General features: G+C 35.6%; 1 protein-coding gene across 3 annotated transcripts in view; it reads right to left on the bottom strand.

The window, feature by feature from the left end:
• Elovl6 (ELOVL fatty acid elongase 6) overlaps positions 1-10,625 on the bottom strand; it is a 117,841-nt gene that overhangs the window by 38,089 nt on the left and 69,127 nt on the right. The window lies entirely within an intron of this gene.

Consider the following 10,625-nt stretch of genomic DNA (forward strand, 5'->3'; position numbering starts at 1 on the left):
GAAAAATTAATTTTATGCTTTAGAGTTTGTTGAGCTAGTTTAGATGGATTTTTACAAGAATTGTTTTTATTGAAAATATTTGATAACCAGGGTTGTATGGGACAAGAAAGTCATTTAAAACTGCTTTTTTCCTAGTAGATTATAGTACTAAAAATAACCTTGGAGTAATCATTGATGATTTAAAAGTCATTAATGATTTGAAACACTAAAATACAAGTTACATGACTTATGGCTACCCCAACATGGATTCCTGAAACCTTCTGCATCAAAAAAGACATGTATTAAATTCTAATATATCATTAATAAATGCATAATGGTCAGATACACAACACAACTGGAAGAACACAGAACCATCTATGATACATCTTACTTCAAAGTTTGAACTTGAATTTAACCAAATCTCTTATCTGATTACCTGTTCATAAAATAAAAGGGGTAAATCTAAACTGTGTGACATTCTGCAAGACAAATGAACATATTTTGTCAAGTTGTAGTATGGAATAAAAATTTAAGACTCTTCTAGATTAAATTAATTTGAGACATAATAATCAAATACAATATGTAGAACTTTTTGGACCATGGTTTACAATAAAATCAAATGTTAGGCATAATTTTTAAAGTACTTATCAGCTATTGGTTAACACTGAAACATTTGTGAATATAATTCATGTTTTATATTTGGTTTAAAATACCCCAGGAAACCAACAGAACCAAAAATATATGAAGATTGAGGAAAGGGGATGAAGCATGGGGGCTCATTATTCTTTCTCTTCTCTCTCTCAAGTGTGTGTGTATACATACACACATAAATAGTTAAAAACATTCCATAATTTTTTTAAAAGGATGATTTATTGTGGAAGAAAATATCTGCATGAATAATTATTTAAAGCATCTAATAGGACAACATCTCAACATGTTTGTTCACTGTTGGAATTGCTTTTTTGACCCACAGACTTTTTATGAGACTGTTAGTTGGAAATATATAAGCAAGACAAAGTAGAATTTTTCAGGTCCCTATGAGCCTGCTGATTTATTTCTGTATAAAGTAAAAGTGAACAGCAATACTAATAATGCCAAAAAAAAAAAAATCAACAATCTTCTGTAGAACTATGATTCAACAGAAAGCAATAGAAGGCTTGTAAATAATTAAACATTTGAACACACTTCCTGAGGCAGCAGTGTTTCTCTTAAAATGGGTATTCCCTACTCAATTAGATCAACAGGAAAAGCACTGAAAAATAAGACGAGACTCAATACCAAAAGCAAAATGCGTTAACCTAAAGAGTATTATTTGTAAAATGCTTCATATGCTATTTCCCTAATTGCTGGCATGCATTGCTGACTCACAAGACATCTTATTATTAAACAAGCAGCATTTCTACTTAAATGCAATTGACCTGCTTGGTGAACACCAAAAAATAAAGCAATGATTCCAGGAATCAACCCATTAAATAAATATTGAATAAATCACTTCCACCGAGGTGGGCATACTCTGGGACACACAAGATGTGGCACACAGTAGATGCTTAATAAATACTTGTTGAATGAATATGGTCCTGTGCTATCAAATTTTCTGATGGGGAGGATAATTTTGAATCTGTGACAATAGAAGCTCAGCAAACACCAAGTGAACAGTTAGTGGACATTAAAAGTTGTAGTTCCCCAGTATATATTGATAACAAATGAATAATAAAAATATCCCCCCAAAAAATCATGATACATTTTCTTGCTCTAGAAAGAAAGAGACTATTTCTATACTTCAATAAGAAATAGAAAGGTGAGACGATTTTAAGGAAACTTTTAACAACTGAACATTTAAAGAAGAAAATAATTTTGGCTATATATAGAGTGTGATCTCTATATCAGTATATTTCTCTTCTGAAATTTGCAAGATGGGGATTAAATTACTTAAAGAGTTAGAATCATTGTTTCTATTACACTCATATAAAGTGCAATATATATGTAAAAAACAATACACACATTTAAAGCTCACACATAAGCAAAGACTCACTAAAAAAATAAAAACCTACTATATTAATGTAGGCAATAGTAGCAAGAAATAGTATAATTCATTTTTCTAAGTCAAAAAGGTAATAAATGACTATAATCACAGTGTTCTAACTTATTAATTCAAACAGGTAGATATGCTAAAGGGCTTTGTCACTTAATCCTCCTAATCACCTCACCATGTAGGGAAGGTATTATCTTCATTTTCATAAAGAAATAGGATTAGAGGGCAAGTAACCCCAGATTTTCCTGCTCTCCTGTGATACTTTCAGGAAAAAAATGGGGCACACTTGGTGTGTTATCTTCTAAGTATATAAGTATCCTTTCAGCCCTTCTGCTGAATTTACACCCTCTCTGTGCCACTGAGTAAAAAATTGTTCAGCAGTGAAAAGATGAAGAATTTCCCATCCTAATGTTCCAGCGCTCATATTTTCTGGGCTTGGAACACTTTTATCCAAACCCTTTTTACCTCCTGGAGAACACTGAAAACATTTCCTTATAATTACTTATCATTATTTCCCTGACTCACTCAATATAATTCAGATTTGGGTCATGATTGTACATATTCATTGTAATACTTGTAATTATGCACCAATAAATGTAAATGAATGCCACTCCTATCATGCTAGCTGGTAAGGGGAAAATGTGCCTCAAGAATCAAGACAAGAATAAAAATCTTCACTCTAATGTTTCTCTGATTTCCTTACTTCTAGAAGGAGAATTAGTCCTAAAGCACAGCTAAATTCTCCATAAGTCCCATTCTCTTTTGTACAGGTTTTTTAAAACTCTCTTTAAAAATCATCAACTCAACATCTAGGGCGGCCAAAACAGCAACACAGAATTTAAAAATAAAAGAGATTTTTAGGAGCAAAGCCCAAGAGCTTTATTCTACAAAAGAATACATCTGATATTCATAGTCACATAGGTGCATACTGTACAAAGATAAAGAGTGCCCCAAATTTTCATGATTCTGATTAAGCAGGTGGGCAAACAGAAATTAACTATATAGGCTATATCTGGGTCCCAGGCAGTCAATAATGGAAAACATGTTTGTTTAAGAGCTATCATTAAAATAAGTTGCTATTGTAGCTAAACTATGCCCTTCAATAGATGAATGGATAAAGAAACTGAGGTACATATACACAATGGAATATTACTCAGCATTAAAAGAGAATAAAATTATGGCATTTTCAGTAAATGGATGGAGTTGGAGAATATCATGCTAAGCCAATCTCCCCAAAACCAAAGGCCGAATGTCCTCTCTGATAAGTGGCTGCTGATCCATATGGGGGGAGGGCATGGGAAAAATGGAGGAACTTTGGGCAAAGGGGAGGGAGAGAAAAGGAGGGGATATGGAAGCAGGAAAGATGGTGAAATGAAATGGACATTATTACCCCAGGTACTGGTATGACTGCACATATGGTGTGACACTACATCGTGTACAACCAGAGAAATGAAAAGTTGTGCTGCAATTGTGTACAATGAATCAAAATGCATTCTGCTGTCATATATACCTAATTAAAATAAATACTTATTAAAAAATAAGTTGCTATTGTACAATATGTAACTCTTCTACAGGGGCAAAATCCAAGCAATGCTTTGAGTGAGTTTAGAATTAAACTTAAGCTTTCTCAATAAGAGGAAATTACCTAAGGAAGTATTAGCTCTAAATTCTTCAAGTGAGTAAAATGTATCACTTATGGCAGAATGTATTATTTTTCCATTTTGCTTAGAAGATTTTCTTCAGCAAGCTAGGCAATTTAAGTGAATTAAAATTGCTTTCTCTTTCTGGCATTTCTCTGGTAAAGTTCAATTATAGTCAAGATGAATAATGACTTGCCATTAGCCTACTTAGTGTTTAATGTGGATAGATTATTTCCCTGACACTTCGATGGTAATCCAGTAATACTTGCTATTCTGGCAGGGATACATATCTGGGAACAATAGTGAGACTATACTGCTTTATTACCAAATAATGAATAACTTTTAGATGGCATGGATTTGTCTTGCTTAATACATTTTAAATGTATATCATATGGCACAACCTATAACTCTAGGTACTTAATAAGTACTTTTGAGGATGGTGATTCTGAAGTTGGTTACCAGGTAACCAAATAAAGATAACACAAATGAAATATTAATGTGTTTTGAGATTGTGGCGTTTGCATTGAACTTTTTTTCTCCTTCAATTTTTGTCATTAATAATGAAAAACATGAATAATACTAGCTATTAGTCCATGATGACTAAAAACAAATTGTGGCTTTATCCTTAGAGATAAATGTTCCAAAGCATTCCTGGAGGTGCTTTCTGATTCCTACCAGAGTAACTGCAAAAGTCTGTGCACATGCTTGTATTGAGTGCTCTACCAGGGACATGTCTGAAAGATCAAGTATAAATTCGATTTTTTTTTCAACTTGTGCGATTACCCTGAAACTAATACTTAGCTTGAATCTCCCTGGTACTCAACATCAAGATCTCTGACAGCTAAATTGAACTCCTGTGAGAATCCAAAAAGGCCATTTGCCAGTGAAGAAACTTTTATGTGAGTATTTTATGTGGGTAGGATTTCAACGTAGGGTAATTTCTAATGAACCCCTTGGGAAATTGGCTTGAGCTCTCTTTCCTGACTCTTTCATGTTGTGTCTCAAGGGCCTTGTTTATAAAGCTACCACACGTGTGCCAGGTGCAAAGAGTTGTGAGAGTGAACAGCAAACCCTCAGGGAGAAAAACAAAGGAGACCTGGAAGTATCTCCTGGAAGTGCAGAAAATTTCATGTTCTAAGTCTGAAGAGTGAAGCTGAGACAGAGCGCTAACTGGTTGGGGCCACCTCTCCTCTAGCTCAGTTGCTAATTCAAGTCAGAAAACGATTTATGGTTCTGAAAATGATTCTAAGGGCACAAATAAGATGGGGACCCAAAACTAAGGAAATATACTACTTTTGCCAACACGCCATTCAGTGCATGTTTATAATTGTTCTAATTTGATAAAAATATTAAAAAAAAAAAAAGTTTTGTTGAAAGGGATTCTAAGGCTGTGCTTATGGGAGTTTCAGCCAGGGCTGATTCTCTCATATTCTGGAGAATTTCCCAAAATGTCAAAACAGATATTTTTAAATGTTAAAAATAATGAGAATATTTCAGCAGATTTTGTTCACAAGTTAATTATACCTAGAAATTAACCTACATGCCCAGAAATTCTGACAAAGAATAATTTGGTGAATAATAATGGAAATATGTCTATAATTAATACAAATGAATAGTGGCTTTAAAATTGCAAGCAAGCCCTAACTAAAGGAAAGGGTATTATTCCAATCTTTTATGTTTGGACCAGGAACCTAAAAATGTGATTTTTGAGCTTCTTTAAGTTGTAAGCGCCTCTTTCTCTTTTTGTTTCCCTCTCAGATGCTAATTGAGAGATCACAGGTTCTTCTTGTCTATTTTTTTTTAAGGTAAGAAAGTCATTCTTTTATATAATTCAGTTTTTCTATCTTTCAAGTAGGCCACCATTAAAGTAGAGTTACATTCAATAATACTGGTTCAAAACCATAGCTATCTATCCTTTTCCCATTAAAGTATACTCGTCTCAGAAACAAACCTGGTAAAGAAAATGGCTTGTCTCCATCAATGAACACATCTTTTTTCCCCACCCTGTTATCTTTTTAAAAATCTTGGTGAGTTCTGTTTGCTTGTTACAACTAAAAATAGGATATTGAAGGAGAAAATGCTTTCCAAATATAAAAAAAAAACACAAAATTCACATATTAAAAATGCCATCTGTAATACTTAAATTGACAGGATCCCTTTGTTTCCTTAAATATCTATTTTCCAGTTGAGAATGCAAAAGATTGACATCCAATCATCCAACCACGCACCCATCCATTCAAAATGTAATGAACTTTTTTTTATCATATTCATTTACAGGGTGTTAACTGACCTGAAAATTCTGCCTCTGCTAAACTAACTAGAAACATTTACATGATAACACATGGTTGGAGAGGTAGAGTCAACCAGACTTGTGTGTTATACCTAATAATATTTTATAACATTTCTGAGGAAGGAGGTAATGTTGTCATGAGAAAATGGGCTGTGGAAAGGTGGGCTTGGAGGAGAACTTATAGGTGGATGGACAGAAGCAAACAGCAATAAGTAGTGGAATTAGAATTATCGAAGCAAGGAGATTATCAGACCAGAACCTTTCGGTTGGGTGTGGTAGAAAATCTGTTTGGAGATACAGGCTAATGCAGCAGAATTAGGGCTGCATCTCCACCCGAAGGTTACAGTAAGTTATGGGGTACACAGACAGTAATTCATTACTGGTAATAATTACAGTATAGTACTGAAATGTATAGCTAAATTTTCTCCTTCTTTTTCTTCAATAAGTAAGAACAGATTAACTCATGTCCCTGGGGAGAGTGGGAAAGAATTACTGCTAGTGTTCCAAGAAGAACGGACAGAAAATGGCTAGTTTAAGTCATGGAAAGTAAGTGGGTTGGGGAGGAGAATCAAAAAAGACACAGAGAAACTTGGTGTGCATGATTTCTATTCTAGAGGGCAGATGGGGCAGAGCTGGATTCCAGATCTCTGAGTCAAATGCAGCCCGACCTGTTCCCCAGAGCTCATGTCACCAGCAATTGTAGCTATGGGAGCTGGTGAAGGAGGTGGGTGTGAGCTGAAGGAGTCCTTCAATGAAGGGCTGCCCTTCACAAAAACCATCAGATGGGAACAATGAACAGCAAACTGCTAGGCTAAGCATGGCATTCTTCCAGAAAAGATGATGACTGGGTCCGTGTCCCAAATTGCCTTGTCACATAAAGAAATGGCAATTCATCCTAATGCGCCGCATCTTAGACGCGTTAGGTCTTGTTTTAGTAGATATGGTGTGATAAAACCAACCAGGAAGGTTCTATTCCAGTTAGAACCAAAGACTGCAGAGGTTACTAAACCAAAAAAAGAATTACAACCCATTCTTTTTCTTGCATAAAGCTGACAGTTTCGTATCTCTGTAGAATAAAGCTTGCTACCACTCCTGAATAAAATTTTTACAAAAAATGTCAGTGGTCTCAATAAGATAAATTACCCATCTGAAAGTAAACTAACTATGAGCTCTGTGCTGAGAAAAACATGATTTCTGCCTTGTTGGAGAATATTGCTCTCAATACTCTCGTCTTGATTCTCAGGTGTGGATTGTTGCGTTAGGTTAGAATTTCCTAATAACTCTCATATAATAAATACATCAAATGTAGATATAAGTCACAATAAAACATTAAACACTAGTGATTGTTTAGAACAGAAAGTTCTGAATATGACTGGTAGCACTGCAGAAATAGAATCCAGAAAGTAGTTCCAGCAGCAGTTCGATTCCACTCACTGTCTTGAAGAGATGGCCTTTGTTCTGAGAGACAGAAAGCTATCGTCTGATTTTCCAATGAGGCAATGCTCACCTGTTACAATTATTTCAAAATAGAACAATCATGACGATAATACAGAAAGCATAGTACAAGCGTGAAATGCCTTTTAAATATGACCAGTTGAGAGACCCTCTTGTCACCAGACTAAATTTTAGCTCTTCAAATGTATTACATAACATAATTATGAGGCACATAGTGATTAATTTTCCTAAATTAGAAACTTTCTTGGGCCTGCAGTTGTACAAATTAGAATTATGGGTTTGTGTCAAATTGCAGGCTTTTTTTCTCTCCTCATCACTCCAGTGGCCCACTGACCACAGAAATACAAAACTGTCGGACTGAGAATGAACCTGAAAGATCTTCTATTCTGAATTTCCCAACTTTGGGATTCCTTGTTATAAAAAAAATATCTGGCTAATAACCAAGCAGCTTCTGTTGAATGTAGAAATCTCCTTAATAGGTGGAATCTGATATTCATTAGTTCATGGTCACACAGTGAATCTAGGCTTCTTCAAAAAAGATCCAAATTCTGATGCCACTCACCCTCCTCCTATGGATTAACAATGGTCCTTCACACAGACAGTTCCCACTTTACAGCCAAATATAAAAACCTGCTTGTTTTCATGCTGAAGAAGCCTGGAATGTTTTATAGATAGACACAGATTTATGTGCAAGCTGGGCACTAAAACCAGAAATGAACACTATAAAAAGGATATGATTATTCACAATGGAAGAGAACCTGGATTTCAAGTTTATAAGATTAAGTCCAATTCCAACACAGAAATTTCCTAGATTTAAATTGAAATCAAGAAAAATAACAGCAGGGCAGATGACTATATAAACAAACATAAACATATCTAAGTCTCTGAGTTCTTTATACTCAAGGACTGAACATTTAATTTGAACAATGATCCTTTTCTATTGCAGTTTAGTATAATCTGATATTTATATAGAGTCTTCCTGTACACAGACCACAATAAAGAAGCCAAAAAATAAAGTCAAGAGGGAAAAATAACAAGTTTTCATGTTCTTTATTAGATCACTCGCCTATCCCTCAATATAAAATTTGAATGAAAACTGGGGAAACCATGAAAAAGATATATCCTAAATGCTATTTCTGGATCAGAGAGAAAACTGCTCTGTAAAGAAGATGATTATCTCATGGTATGTAGCTCAGGTCGTTTTTTGTTAGCAAATCAAATTTTATGTAAGAAATTAAGCTTGAGTTAAAACTGAAAGGGACAAGAAGAAATACATGATTAGTAACAAAGAGAAAATGACTTAAACATTATTTTCATCCATGAGATTACCACCCAATTATCCATAAAAGGATTGCTTCATTTTGCTCTTGCAAATAATATGGCAAAATTCTGACTTTGGTGTTCACATTGCTCCTTCAAAAATCTAAATGCTCCTTCAGTGACACAACTGAACTGTATTAGTTTCCTAGAGCTGCTGTAACAAATTCCAGGGAAATGAAAGGCTTAAAATTATACAAATTTATTACTCTAGAGTTCTGGAGGTCAGAAGTCTGAAAGGAGTCTGTGAGGCTCAAGTCAGTGTCAACAGGGCTGCATTCCCTCTGCAGGCTCTCAGCAGAAGAATCCACTCCTGTCCTTTTCAACCCCTGAAAGCCACTTGGCAATCCCTGGCTCATTGGCTAATCTCCATCTTCAAAATGCATTGTTCCAATCTGTTTTGTGTGGTCACATTACCCTCTTAAATTAAAACTCTGTAATTACAATGGCCCCACAAGACCATCCAGTCCATGGCCTAGAATGAGTCTCAAATATTAAGGACCCATGAGATTAGACTGGGCCCACCAATTCCAGAATTTACCCCATCTCAAATCTCTTAACCTAATCACATCTGTGAAGTCTCTTGTGTTATCTAAAGTAACAAATTCACAAAGACCTACGATTAAGATGGGACCATTTTGGGGTACTATTACTCAGTTTAACATGTAGATTAATTTGAATATAAGATCTAAAGTCATTTTTTCTTTGCAATGTGGAGTTGTTTCCTATAAATGCTAACCTTTCATGTCTGTTCCTGGTTTGAGAAACCCAAAGCCGGTCTCTTCCCTTCTGTTCTAGTAACCATTTTAGATGGCAAGGATTTGACAGTTATACCTTCATGGAGATTAACTTAAAGTGACTCATAAATATAACCCAAGTATCAGCACCTGAGTGCTCATCAGTGACATGACTTACCATACACCATACAATGAACTAGGCGCCAAAGTTTAGAATTTCTACATGACCAGTGAAACATGTACAACTGCAAGCATGGGACCCTAATTAGAATAAGTTATATTCCATGTATTATAATATGTCAAAATACACTCTTTCTGTCATGTATTTCTGAAAAGAACAAATAAAATATTTTTTTAAAAAAATTCTAGCTTCTTAATATTCCGTTTGGAAAACTTTGACGGAACTCCAGCTCAGTCTATGGCCTCTTCTCTTTTCACAAGTGCCAGTAGTTCTCACCAGGGCTGATTATTTTGCTCCTCAGAAGGTATTTGAAAGTGTCTGGAGACATTTTTGGTATTTATAACTGCAAGTGAGTTGGCTACTGGCACTTAGTGTGCAGAGGCCCTGGGAGTGGCACAAGGCAGCACTCCATAACAAAAAATTATTCAGCATAAATGCCAATTGTGTCAAGCTTGAGAAACCCTGAACAAAAGGAAAACAGAGAGAGTAATGAAGAAAAAAGAAAATTCAAGAGCATGCTGGTTGAAATGTGATACAGCTTCAAAAATATGTTCACCAATTGGGGTGTTGCTGGGAGCCATTAGCCAAGTAGGTATGACAATTTCCTTGCCAGCGTACCCCATGTTGCTGACATTTTGCAGTGACATTGAATGTAGGTGACCTTGTTCAAGGACCAGGGCGGATTAGGGTGTTCCCGGTTTAACATAATCGGGTTTAGGGCTTTCCCAGTTTAGGTTCCAGGTTTAAGGTTTAAGATTATTCCTGCTGGGAATAGGGCGTATCCTGCTGCCTGAGTTCCCCTTGAGTTCTCACGGGATTCAGACAGTATATTTTGGAAGACAGATGCCCAGAGAGGTGAATTTGGGAGAGAACGTGGATTTGGGCAGAGAACGTGGATTTCCCCAGAACGTGATTGTAGACGGCTGGTGTGAGTTCGGGAATAAAGAGTTGCTGTTTGAATCTACAAGCTGTGTGGTGGCTCGTGATTGTGTGC

Source organism: Marmota marmota, unplaced genomic scaffold (genome assembly GCF_001458135.2).
Source record: "Marmota marmota marmota unplaced genomic scaffold, marMar, whole genome shotgun sequence".
NCBI classification, from domain to species: Eukaryota; Metazoa; Chordata; class Mammalia; order Rodentia; family Sciuridae; genus Marmota; species Marmota marmota.